The sequence below is a fragment of the Poecilia formosa genome, unplaced genomic scaffold, assembly GCF_000485575.1.
Source record: "Poecilia formosa unplaced genomic scaffold, Poecilia_formosa-5.1.2 Scaffold132, whole genome shotgun sequence".
NCBI lineage: Eukaryota > Metazoa > Chordata > Actinopteri > Cyprinodontiformes > Poeciliidae > Poecilia > Poecilia formosa.
The window spans coordinates 649,936-663,827 of NW_006800071.1; the positions used below are offsets into that span (position 1 = coordinate 649,936).

The following is a 13,892-nucleotide window of genomic DNA, read 5'->3' on the forward strand; positions in this document are numbered from 1 at the left end:
TCTTAGCAACCAGCTTGATTTCTTTATTTTATTTATAAATATTTTATACAAAACAGCAGCAAAAAACATTACACTAAAATTAAGACACCTAAAACTCCCCACATTCCTGTTCTGCATCAGCATCGTAGTTACATGACCAAACAAATACCACATGGCCAACCTCCCGAAACACAAACAGCAACAAGATTAAAAATGTATTTAAAAAAAAAAAAAAAGCAAAAAATTAGTTATTAATGTTGGCCTGGTTTATATTGGACTGATAGCGATATGTTAAAAATAACTAAAATTGGCCAATACCGATGCTAACATGGCCGTATTCGGCCTTTCTAGTTTTGGCTGATGCATTTAGAGGCCAGAATGCATGCATTTAGAGATGAAAGGTTATTGTTTTGATGCAGCTTATGAATATGGAATAATCTGATTTTTTCATATTTAAATATCTGAATATAAGCCCCATAAACTGCTCTACTTCCTGGCAAAAGGTTCCTGAAGTGGAAAAACATTTTTGGTCACACATGGTGAAAAGCAGAGAATGAGTGAGCCCACGGTGGAAGGTTGAAAGTGAAAATTTACATTTAAATTAGAAATAAACAATTTGAGATTAACATTACATTTTGAAACAATGGCAGCCATATTGGATTTTGAACCAACCAGGAGAGACCTCCAACTTCCTACAAACGAATTACAACTTCAGGGAACTCGTGTCGTATTTTTGGTAGACAAGTGGAAAAATGCAATTAGTTACAAACTGAATGCACAAATATGCTGTTGTGGCTGTTGTAGTGCACCCTGGGATTTGTAGTTTTAGCAACAACTAATATCCATGTGGCAGTTATAACTCAGACGGTGATTTTGTGGACCAGATAAAACTGCAGCAAGTTTTGGGCGCAACATTGTGTTCAATATCTGTGCAAAATCAAATCAAAAATGTATTACTTCACACCGATCAATCCCAGAAGACATTAAAAGGTCAGAACAAAGGTCACTCATGGGTGTGAACAGATTATTTTCTCTACCAGAACTAACAGCACTAAGGAACTTCTTATGAGTCACAAATCACCACTTCCTACCAACTCCAGTTTCAAGAGAATTTAGCTGATTTAAATGAAAGTAACCTTTTTTGAAGGGGGCTTAGCTTCATTTTTAACCTTTTCAGATGTTTTTTTGATGAACTGATACCTCTCTTCTCTTCAAAAACAAAGTCCTGAATATACAGTTAAGATGTATCAGCAAGCGACTGGCTGAGCCATCTGTCCCATCTGAGTGGGCTGTGGTTAAGTGACCTGCACCCCAGCTGTACTGACTCATCTTTGACTAGGACAGCTTCTCTGTTTTTTCCTCAGGAAAACACACTCACAGGGAACGGGGAGACTGGCCGCAATATGCATGGGGTGAAGTTGATGCAGAGAAGGACAAGATTTGGATGATAAAGAATGTGTCTTACTTTTATCAGGCAAAAATCATCATACAGAATACATTAGGTTCAGAAATAAACAAGACTCTGTGCTGTTTGGATGGCAGGTCCTTTTATTTCTACAGCATTATGACACAGTGCTGTAAAAAAGTATTTGCTTCCTCAAAGATTACTTCTGTTTTTTGTTACACTTGAATGTTTTACATCACAATAAAAATGACAAAGATAAGCTGAGCAAAGACAAAAAGGTGATTTTTAGCGATGCACCGATTGCAGTTTTCTGGCCAATCGGTAATCTTAAAAAAAAAAAAAAAAAAAAAAAAAAAAAAAAAAAAAAAACATAAAACTTACGTCAGTGGGGGTGGGCATTTATCTATGAATTGTTGTGAAGAACTTCTTATGATATGAATTTTGGTTTATTGTTGTCTTAATAAACTGACAGTTCAGTGTTATTTTTAATATTTTCTCTGATCTGCAAGAACACCAATAAGTATCAACTCTGGGAACTGTTCTGGCACATTACAACGTTGTCCTGAGAATTGTACCATTTAACACAAAAACAGACCGCTGGTTTACTGCCCGAACCACCAGGCTTAGCAAGTTATTCTGGGGGGGAGCCATGTATACAAACAAATAATGGCTCTTATAAGTATGATTCAGCAGAAAGGTTATCCTACAGCAACAGTAAATCAGCAATAATCCACCCTTTTACTTGATATACAGTAAAAGAATAAAATACCTTCTACATGAGTTTGACATTTTAAGATATTCGGCTAAATACCAGAATATTATATACTTCCATTTGCTGATGCAGAAGGCTGCAAAAAAATTATTTGACAGAAATGTGGTGAAAACTAATTTTTAAATCTACTTTCATTCAATTCAGCTCAACTTGACGTTCCTGAGCCAGAACTGTAGAAAGGCTGTTTTAAGAGAGGCATTGGAACGTCAGAGATTTTAGCACCCATGGCCAATGTGACGAGGTCTGCAGTGAGAAAAGAAGGGGAAGGACAAAAGCTCCTCTATGTTTTGTGTCACAACTTGAATAAATCAGTCTTTGTTAGCAGGGCAGGATTGGGATTCTTGCTAAGTTGCTATTTTTATATCCATGAGCACAAGAAAGGGCGGTTAACAAGCAAGAACGCAAGGCCTTTGGCTAAGCATTACGTCATCAAACGCCTCCTGCTGGAAGCCAAAGGGATTTCCATAAAACATCTCTGTATCTTACACTAACATTTAGCAAGAAGAAAGCTAATGCTACCATCAGTCTGTGGCCTCAAGGTAAAAACAAGATTATTCTGTTTGTGAAAAACATTTTTAAATTAATCCAAATCACAAAAACACACCAACTGAAGTTCGGAAGGCTAATTCTGATCTAGTTTTATACAATTCTTGTTTCTTTCTACACATTATAAACAGTCAAACAGCAAATAATAATCTGCAATATTTAAACTGCAAAGGGATGTGTGGGATGCAATGTGTGTTGGTAATTATTCACATGTGTTATGAAGTCATGCCCGCCAATCCACATGATGGATGGAGTCTCACTGCAACAGATACACTACAAATAAACTCTTTCAATCTAAAAACCCTCTGCATGTGTTTTTCTTCAGAGTTTATCTTTTAACATTCATCGTAAACCGTCAACTTCAACTACAAGAGTCATCATGTTGCCTTAAAATTTACAATAAATCTTCAACTGTCAAGACAAAAGCAGCATTTAGAAGATTGTACATGAAATAATTCTATTAGAGAGTGACTAAAGTACAATGAGCTCACCCTGTAAATGTCATTCCCAGAGCAGTCGCTGTCTGTTTTGACGTAATTCAGTTATTGGCAGTGAGTAGGAGCGTGTGCTGTTTTGTTGTTGTTTGCGCCTTTTGGCTTTTATCAAGTGTTGCAGTGTGTTGTGGGTTCTGCAGTTCATGACCTCTCCCACTTCTGACTTCCTGTTTAACGTAATCAGGGTCGGCCCAGACCCTCCGAGAGCCGCCACAGCCAAATCATCAGGGTCGAGCCTCAGAACGCCGCAGCTTAGACGTGGTAGAAAAGACTATTTGAACCAGCAAGATAACAATGGATTCATTCCAATGAAAACTGGTTTTAATCCTATTTGTTTGATATTAAAGTCTTGGGATATTTTGAATTGCTTAAATTGCGTTTTTTAGACTCATTTGTCAGAAACAAAACTGTGACAAAGCCTTAGAGCGAATGGCAGACAGATAAAAAATGTTCATCTTTCAAATATCTAAGCTAACTAACATGTAAATACAAGTAAACCCCTTCTCTTGTGTTGCTCCTTGTAGTTTAGAATCTTGCTTCTCTTTTCATTTCTTTTCCCTGCATCCACAATTCAGTTTCCTGTCCACACTGTCAATAGAAAGATGTCAGACACCCCAACATGAAAAGCTTTCAAAAAAGCTCTTCCTCTGCAACCTATCTCCCAAAGCTGAAGTCATGGCTGTTCAAAGGAGGTCATTTAGGTCAACAAGCAGCCATAACAAGAAGTGACAGAGCATGTTAAAAACTAATAGACCCAGACGGTGCAGACGGACAAAAATTCACTGGCCCTTCTTCTTCCGAGAGAGAGATTGGTCAGGACATATTAGCTTGGAGACAGTAAGTCCTCTGCCTTATCAACTTTGCAGGAGTTTGTGTCCAGTCAATTTGAAATGGGGTGTGAAAGTGACCTTCTTTTCTCAGTGAATACTGATTATTCACCAGAAACAAAACCATAAATTTAATAAAATAATACAACCAGAAAAGCATGCTGTTTGGCTGCAGTGAGATTAAACTCACAAGATAAATGACTTCTAAATGTTCAGCGAACTACTTTAATTTTTTTCCATTCTGCTGAAGCAGACCCTCCCCACACTTACACTTTTCTCAGTGCAAAGACGTATGTGGTAAATTAACTTTTCATCATCCTGTTCTGCATGCAAGAACTACATAATCATATTAGAACAAGTTTTTCTATCCCCTAAAAACAGAACTGCAGATAATAAATTCCCAGAATTAAGGCAAAACACAAATAATTTAGAAAGATTTGTTTATCCTAAGACAATTTTAGAAACCCAGGCAGCAGCATTGGTGTGAGCTGGAATAAGTTTCTGAAGGTATAAAAACACACAGTGAAATTAGATTGATTTAAGGATATTACTAATTATCCAACAGTTTCAAACAAACTGGCTGTATGGTGTTGCAGTTGGTAGTACTGGAACACCATGCAAGAAGGTCTTAGATTCAAATCCCAGCCTGGGGTCTTTCTGTCTGGAGTGTATCCATTTAAGCTCTGTGCATTACGATGTTTGAAAATTAACTCTGTAAGAGTAATTACTTCCATTTGTTTTCTTAGTTTCCACTGCAGAAATCCTCGCACGCTCCGCTTACAGATATGTGGAGTCAGAAACTGTCTTAAAATTCGACTGATTTATGCAGGCATCGGTACCACAGCTAATGGAAGCAAATTGTAAGGAGGATGTAAAAAAAACACACAATTAGATTAAATTACATCAATTTCAATTGGTGAACTTTTCTAATTCTGTCCAGAGCTAATAAAATGAAACATTCCCAACAACCAAGTGGTATTCGATAACTAAGGACACAAGAATTAAATTATACAATTTAAGAAGAAACACAAAGTCCATGCCTAAACAGAGAGGCAAAAGAAAGCAGAGAAAAAAAATAGAGAAGAAGAAGAGTAGTGCTAAAGATAGGACCACCCAGGCAAACAATCAGAAGTAACCACAACACTGTGTGCGCCTCCGTGTCCAGCTCAAGCATCTTCCTAAGTATTACCACCAGAACCTTTAATTCCCAACTGGTTCTGAACATGTTAGTTATTATTCCCCCACAATGGAGCTGTGTTTCCAAATCAGTGTCAACCTCTTAATTTCATCCCTTTCTGGGAGAAAACAAGAACAAATCTTTGTTAAACTGGAACATCACATGGTCCCTTTGTGTGTAAGCAACCTTTCTCCCACACAGGTCAGAAGCACAGCTATTGAAGAGCTCAAGCCTTAATTTTCTCAGCAATGAAAGCTTGACATGCAGAATTTCACCTAAAATGGGAATCAACCTTTGTTACGCCCCAATAAATTTGAATAAAAAGAAGCACCTTGCAGAGTCGAAAGATTTATGATGAGAAATTTTGCATTTAACTGTAATAAGAAGACAAACAAAAGAAAGAAAAAAAAAGACTGAGATAAGTTAGCTTGTCCTAGCATTGTGAAACCACAAATTTGGTGCATTGGGATGTTAATGCCAGACGTAGCCTGGACAACAGAGTTAAAATAGATACAAAATAAATAGCAACTGAGAGTTTAAATCTGGCCGTTTAAAAAGCTGATGGAGTAAAAAATGGATGTAAATTCCAGTTAAAAAAAGAAACAATATTAAACGAGTGTGTACTGGTAATTTTTAGCACTATAAAATCTCAGGGAGCATTGCAGTCTTGTTTTAGAACCGCATTACTCAAAGTGGCAGCATGTTGGAGTAGCTCCGTTATGCTATTTCTGATTTATTGTTTTTGTAGACTTTTGTTCTCATATTTGTTTGGACAATTTGCAAACATTGTAAAGATATTTGCATTCCAATTTAGAAGAGATTTTGGAATCTTTTCTAAATTTGAGATTTAGAGAGTTTTTAAAGAGGTGTGACAAAAGCAAAATGAGGTGGATTAGCAGAGCCTGCGGACAACTGATGGCTTCATCCAGGACATATTACTGTGAAATATAGTCTCCGCAGATTTGTTGGAAAGTATTCCAGTAGCAGTCAGTAGCAGTCAGTAGACTGCTACTGGAGATCCTTCCTCCCCACAGTGCCACCATTTTTTTAAATGTCTTTTAATTTACTTTTGGGATAAATACCACAGAACTGAATCAACTGAGTGAAAAAAAGAACAACAGAGGTTTAAATTATACCCAGAGTTTGATGGTGGTGACATCAACAAAGTAGCATTTACAGTTACACCTACAGGTGTGATCATAAGACCACCTATAGGACAGCTGTAAGACGGATGAGATCATGTTTAAATGCATCCATCATCAAGAGCAGTGCAGAATCTTCTAATGGATGTTGAGTGAAACCTTGAATTAATGGAGGGTTCTCATGTTGTGTCTCTGCTTACCCAGCAATAAACACTTGCCTTGACAAACTTTGTCTTGAATTTGCAGAAGTAGTTGGTAAATTAAAACAGAATTTCTTTAACAGATGACGATTTGTGATATAGTACATGGAATAAAAATTGCCACAGCTGAAATCTGCAGGCCAATCTTTAAAGAAAAACAGACATGAATATCAGCTGGTAGAAGTCAGATCAGTGCCAATGAGTGAAGTCAAATTTCTTTTTTTGAAACTACTAACCATGAATGACTATAAGTCAAAAGAAGTCAGTGTAGTATTTTCTGATGTGATCTTTCAAATTAAGATATAGGTGTTGTACAGTTTCATAATGAATAGGTTACAAAAAGCTTGCAGTAATCACCAGATTTTGGTTTCTTCATTCAAATGTAGCTCATTACTTGGCAACGTTGCGTTCGGATGCACAGAACAAACAGAACACTGCTGCGTGAAGAAACTGAGCCAGCATAAGCTAAAAGGGGCCAAGCAGGGCAGTTGTGTTGTGCAGCTGGGGCATGTAGTTTAAAGGTAACATTTGTGCATTCCTGTGTGGCCAGAAATAAACTGGTTAACCAACATCTGTTGTAGACACTGTAAAAAATATGCAAGCGTACGCCCACTCCTGTTAAGAGAGGTTATTAGAGGCTTTGAAGCTGCAGGGTTTCTGAAGACAAACTTTAAACAGATACACTCGCATAGAAAACACCTGATATAGTTAGAAATGTCACCGTTTACTAAGTTCATACTGTATCTGTTCATGACACACAGCCGATGTGCAGTGCTGTGTAAATGTATTCACCCCTTAGAGATTCCTTCTGCGTTTCACTTAAGTGTCTCAAATCAAACAAAGAGATTATTTCATTTATTAAGGAGGAAAAACTATCCAAACCTACATGACTGTAAAAAAACAAGTAATTTACCTTATGTCACCAGTGAACCCATCTCATGTTGCCAGACAGGTTCTATTCAACCTATTTCTTGATTTGAAAAGATTGGCAGTAATCAGGCCTAGTAAGAACAGGCTGGGTAGTTTCTCTTTTCTTTTGAAAATTGAACATTATGTATTCATTCAGGCTTAAGAGGTATTAAAATCTGTTTGATTTGAAAGACCAAACTGTGACAAAAACTGCAACACTGTAACACTAACTGACATGACACTTTGCACTAAAATTACATTGTTTGCAAAATCATGCAAGGTTGGGACTTTTAATGTGACTTTTAAAGCAACTTTGCATTAAATGTGTCATTATTTACTGACTGACACTTCATGACAACAGTCATAGACATTCATAAAGACTCCTTCATGTTTATGACAGGTGTTATGTCAGTCTTATGCACACCCCGTCAAATAAAGTATTACCAAAGTGCATGAACCCAAGCCAGTTTCTAGTCTTTTCCCTTTACAATCTTTTCTTCCGTTTCTCTGTTTACATCTCACAGTTACTCAGCTTTCATGTGCAGCTGTAAAATTCTCACCAGCCTAAGTTTACTCTGAAGCCCGGTCCTACAAAAATACAACCTCCATGAGTCATGCAGCCATCTTTCTTCTGCTCATTATGTGAAGGATTAGCAGGTGATAAACTCTAGGCTTTCACAGGTGACCTATAATTAGACAGGTCTGATTATCCAAAGTATTTCCCATTAAGATCACAATGTAAATTCTAGACCAACTCACAAGGTGGCTAGGATCTGTCATAACACAAGCAAGCACAAACAATATTGCCGAAATTTTTTTTTAAATTAAATTAGCAAAAGTCAATAAATCAAATATTGCTGTTTACCAGAAACTTCTGTAGAAACCATCAGATTATTCAGATATTCCCTGCTGAGGTCCTGCGGTCTCTCTTTAGTCAGCAAAGCTCAAGACAACAGTGTTGTTGTGTGAAAGCTGTAGACATAAACGAGGCACCAACTCTTCCTTGTGGTGTGAGAACAGAAACCGTCATCATTCTGTATCGCTGATAAGCTTCAGACAGCCAGTCTGACGCAGAGATGGATATTAAGAGGAAATATGTGGGGAAGGAGTAACAGATGAGTGCACAAAGAAGAGACGAGCCAATCAGTAGCACCGCGGTGGGTTAAACCAGCCTCACTACACAGATTCCCGGTGAAGCATTAACTTCAATGGAGCAGGTTTAAATATTAACATCCCATCGTGTATGACTGAAGGAGCACAGAAGCACCTATAACATCTGAAACCGGACTGGTTCACCGCGTTCCTTTGCCTTTTAAACCGTAACCAAACCAACAATCCCTCAACCAGAGGTTTCAACCAACTTGGTGCTTAATTACAAACACACAAAAAAGAAGAGAAAAACACACGCAAAGCAAAATAACATCCCTGAGTGGAAGTTTCCACTTTGTTAGCGCTTTTTATCTTCCTGGTCATCTGTTCCCGACACGCATTCTGTGCAAAAAGGTTTCCTGTTTTGCCTCCTTTTGTCACCGTCGTCGTGTTGGGGGGGTTTGTCGGGTTCTAACTTTAGAAGCTCTGCTAACATTCAACAGTTACCTGGATCTGTCCTGGATCAGGACCGCTGACAGTACGCTGTGCAAAAAAGCGGGAATTGGGTTAAGATCTCGAATCAGACAACATAAAACTTTGCATGTGGTCAAAAACTCTAATCTGTTGGTTTGTTATTGTTATGCTGCACAAGTCCAAACCCGTCATTTATACTAAAGGTAGCTGTCATATCTTGATCTTGGTAAACAAAACATGTATCAATTCTAAACTACAGTAACCAAATCTCTTGTAGAGCTTTTTCTACAAATGCAATGATCAAAGCGCCTTTTCTTGTCAAAACAGAGAGAAATAACATCACCATTCCGTAGTGGCATCCCAACAAAGCTGTTTGTAGAAAACTTAAAACTTATTTTTAAAATGCAATATCTCTCCTCGAAAGGAGCTGCTCCACTGACGATAGTCACAAAATTAGGTAAAAATCACAATTTAAAAAATAAACTAATAACCAGCTTATACGTGAGCAATAAAAAGATATTCTTTTACCTGATTCTGAAGAGTCCACGCGTAGCTCGGCTAAAAGCAGAGCAGAAAAACAAGCAAAGAAACCAAGTTGCTGACCAGTCACTGTTGTCCAGTTGCTCTGACCACTTTCCTGCCTACTCCACTGACTCTCCCCCTCCTCCTCCTGTTCTCCAAAGTCTGCAACACCCAGCTCCAATAACCCATGACCCACAGGAAGTAGACACAATGGACTGAAAATAACACATCACCTCCCCTGGCAACAAATGCCCACCACAGCCCCCTGAAGCACACGGCCCTCTGCAATACAGAACACCTTGGAGAGGCCGGCTTAAGATAGGTGAGAAGAACCAAAAATATCTCCCGCTGCTCAACAGGCGGATCCGCATGCCAAAGCGGGTTCTGTCCCACTGTCAGTTCACAGCTTGTTTCAGTGTTTCTGCAATTTTCAGGACAATTTTTAAAGACCATAAAATGTACATCTTAAAACTGACATTTTGTGTTAAATTTACATAATTTTGTAAGTTTAAGAGCTAGATAAATTTTTGGAAATTAGGTTAACTTAAAAACAATGTGTTTGACTTTACAGATGCGTTTCTTTTGACTAGAAGGATTGATAATGTTTTGGCGACTTCTGATAGAGAATTTGTGAAGGAAGCTAAAGATTAGGGTGACTGAAATGAGGCCTTTCAAAAACTGGAGCTCATCACCAAAGATCGATCATTAAACAGGCAAAAAGCTGATAAGCCAAATCTGCCAGGGGTATGACTTTATTTATTCACTTTACTTAACAGCCTAAAATACTTCGCAATTAAAGTTAAACATAAGTGTCAATTTGTCTTGTTTTTTGAGGCAATTGCTTTTGTACTGTAGAGTGAACAAAACCTTGAAATTTGACCTTTTCACCTCCGACACTCTTCTTTCCTACAGAACCTAAAAGACCTGTTAGAAATCATTATTATACTGTCATTATCAATAGGAAAAATGAACAAGAAATTCTACAAATTACAGCACTTTTTTCTGACATTGCAACCTGTTGCATTATTTTCTTTATACAACTGCCTATTTTACTAGATGAGACACCAAATATACCTTAATATGCATTAATAGGTCTTGGCACTACTACATAAGTAAATATCTAGTATTGCTCATCTCCACAGTTGGGAGAACAACCAGTCAGCAACGAGGAAATTAATGGAGCTCCTCAATTGGCTCCTTTGCAAGCACCAGCCATTGGCATGTCAAACAGCACTGCTTCAAGGTANACCTCCCAGTAAATGTTTTAAAAACCACTGCTGAATGCTGACCCTCCATCTGCTGCCGTTTTTCCAAGACTGTGCACAATTGCAAGCCATTTAAATTGCTTTGAAGACGATAAAAAGCTACATGATTCAGTTGCTCTCCAATTAATGTTTTACAAAAAAATAAAAACTGAATATTCTTAGCAACCAGCTTGATTTCTTTATTTTATTTATAAATATTTTATACAAAACAGCAGCAAAAAACATTACACTAAAATTAAGACACCTAAAACTCCCCACATTCCTGTTCTGCATCACCATCGTAGTCACATGACCAAACAAATACCACATGGCCAACCTCCCGAAACACAAACAGCAACAAGATTAAAAATGTATTTAAAAAAAAAAAAAAAAAAAAGCAAAAAATTAGTTATTAATGTTGGCCTGGTTTATATTGGACTGATAGCGATATGTTAAAAATAACTAAAATTGGCCAATACCGATGCTAACATGGCCGTATTCGGCCTTTCTAGTTTTGGCTGATGCATTTAGAGGCCAGAATGCATGCATTTAGAGATGAAAGGTTATTGTTTTGATGCAGCTTATGAATATGGAATAATCTGATTTTTTCATATTTAAATATCTGAATATAAGCCCCATAAACTGCTCTACTTCCTGGCAAAAGGTTCCTGAAGTGGAAAAACATTTTTGGTCACACATGGTGAAAAGCAGAGAATGAGTGAGCCCACGGTGGAAGGTTGAAAGTGAAAATTTACATTTAAATTAGAAATAAACAATTTGAGATTAACATTACATTTTGAAACAATGGCAGCCATATTGGATTTTGAACCAACCAGGAGAGACCTCCAACTTCCTACAAACGAATTACAACTTCAGGGAACTCGTGTCGTATTTTTGGTAGACAAGTGGAAAAATGCAATTAGTTACAAACTGAATGCACAAATATGCTGTTGTGGCTGTTGTAGTGCACCCTGGGATTTGTAGTTTTAGCAACAACTAATATCCATGTGGCAGTTATAACTCAGACGGTGATTTTGTGGACCAGATAAAACTGCAGCAAGTTTTGGGCGCAACATTGTGTTCAATATCTGTGCAAAAATGAATCAAAAATGTATTACTTCACACCGATCAATCCCAGAAGACATTAAAAGGTCAGAACAAAGGTCACTCATGGGTGTGAACAGATTATTTTCTCTACCAGAACTAACAGCACTAAGGAACTTCTTATGAGTCACAAATCACCACTTCCTACCAACTCCAGTTTCAAGAGAATTTAGCTGATTTAAATGAAAGTAACCTTTTTTGAAGGGGGCTTAGCTTCATTTTTAACCTTTTCAGATGTTTTTTTGATGAACTGATACCTCTCTTCTCTTCAAAAACAAAGACCTGAATATACAGTTAAGATGTATCAGCAAGCGACTGGCTGAGCCATCTGTCCCATCTGAGTGGGCTGTGGTTAAGTGACCTGCACCCCAGCTGTACTGACTCATCTTTGACTAGGACAGCTTCTCTGTTTTTTCCTCAGGAAAACACACTCACAGGGAACGGGGAGACTGGCCGCAATATGCATGGGGTGAAGTTGATGCAGAGAAGGACAAGATTTGGATGATAAAGAATATGTGTTACTTTTATCAGGCAAAAATCATCATACAGAATACATTAGGTTCAGAAATAAACAAGACTCTGTGCTGTTTGGATGGCAGGTCCTTTTATTTCTACAGCATTATGACACAGTGCTGTAAAAAAGTATTTGCTTCCTCAAAGATTACTTCTGTTTTTTGTTACACTTGAATGTTTTACATCACAATAAAAATGACAAAGATAAGCTGAGCAAAGACAAAAAGGTGATTTTTAGCGATGCACCGATTGCAGTTTTCTGGCCAATCGGTAATCTTAAAAAAAAAAAAAAAAAAAAAAAAAAAAAAAAAAAAAAAACATAAAACTTACGTCAGTGGGGGTGGGCATTTATCTATGAATTGTTGTGAAGAATTTCTTATGATATGAATTTTGGTTTATTGTTGTCTTAATAAACTGACAGTTCAGTGTTATTTTTAATATTTTCTCTGATCTGCAAGAACACCAATAAGTATCAACTCTGGGAACTGTTCTGGCACATTACAACGTTGTCCTGAGAATTGTACCATTTAACACAAAAACAGACCGCTGGTTTACTGCCCGAACCACCAGGCTTAGCAAGTTATTCTGGGGGGGAACCATGTATACAAACAAATAATGGCTCTTATAAGTATGATTCAGCAGAAAGGTTATCCTACAGCAACAGTAAATCAGCAATAATCCACCCTTTTACTTGATATACAGTAAAAGAATAAAATACCTTCTACATGAGTTTGACATTTTAAGATATTCGGCTAAATACCAGAATATTATATACTTCCATTTGCTGATGCAGAAGGCTGCAAAAAAATTATTTGACAGAAATGTGGTGAAAACTAATTTTTAAATCTACTTTCATTCAATTCAGCTCAACTTGACGTTCCTGAGCCAGAACTGTAGAAAGGCTGTTTTAAGAGAGGCATTGGAACGTCAGAGATTTTAGCACCCATGGCCAATGTGACGAGGTCTGCAGTGAGAAAAGAAGGGGAAGGACAAAAGCTCCTCTATGTTTTGTGTCACAACTTGAATAAATCAGTCTTTGTTAGCAGGGCAGGATTGGGATTCTTGCTAAGTTGCTATTTTTATATCCATGAGCACAAGAAAGGGCGGTTAACAAGCAAGAACGCAAGGCCTTTGGCTAAGCATTACGTCATCAAACGCCTCCTGCTGGAAGCCAAAGGGATTTCCATAAAACATCTCTGTATCTTACACTAACATTTAGCAAGAAGAAAGCTAATGCTACCATCAGTCTGTGGCCTCAAGGTAAAAACAAGATTATTCTGTTTGTGAAAAACATTTTTAAATTAATCCAAATCACAAAAACACACCAACTGAAGTTCGGAAGGCTAATTCTGATCTAGTTTTATACAATTCTTGTTTCTTTCTACACATTATAAACAGTCAAACAGCAAATAATAATCTGCAATATTTAAACTGCAAAGGGATGTGTGGGATGCAATGTGTGTTGGTAATTATTCACATGTGTTATGAAGTCATG

At 37.4% G+C, this 13,892-nt stretch overlaps 1 protein-coding gene across 13 annotated transcripts in view; it reads right to left on the bottom strand.

Annotated features, from left to right (window-relative positions):
- Positions 1-13,892, bottom strand: part of gab1 (GRB2-associated binding protein 1) — a 69,984-nt gene that overhangs the window by 28,759 nt on the left and 27,333 nt on the right. Inside the window, exon 1 of one of the 13 annotated variants that reach the window (XM_016676341.1) lies at positions 9,543-9,621. The exons of 11 other annotated variants lie outside the window; for them this stretch is intronic. The gene's annotated coding sequence lies outside the window, so the exon portion shown is untranslated. Of the gene's footprint in view, positions 1-8,316; positions 8,462-9,542; positions 9,622-13,892 lie in introns of those variants that run through there. One more of the 13 variants, XM_016676342.1, reaches the window with a different exon arrangement.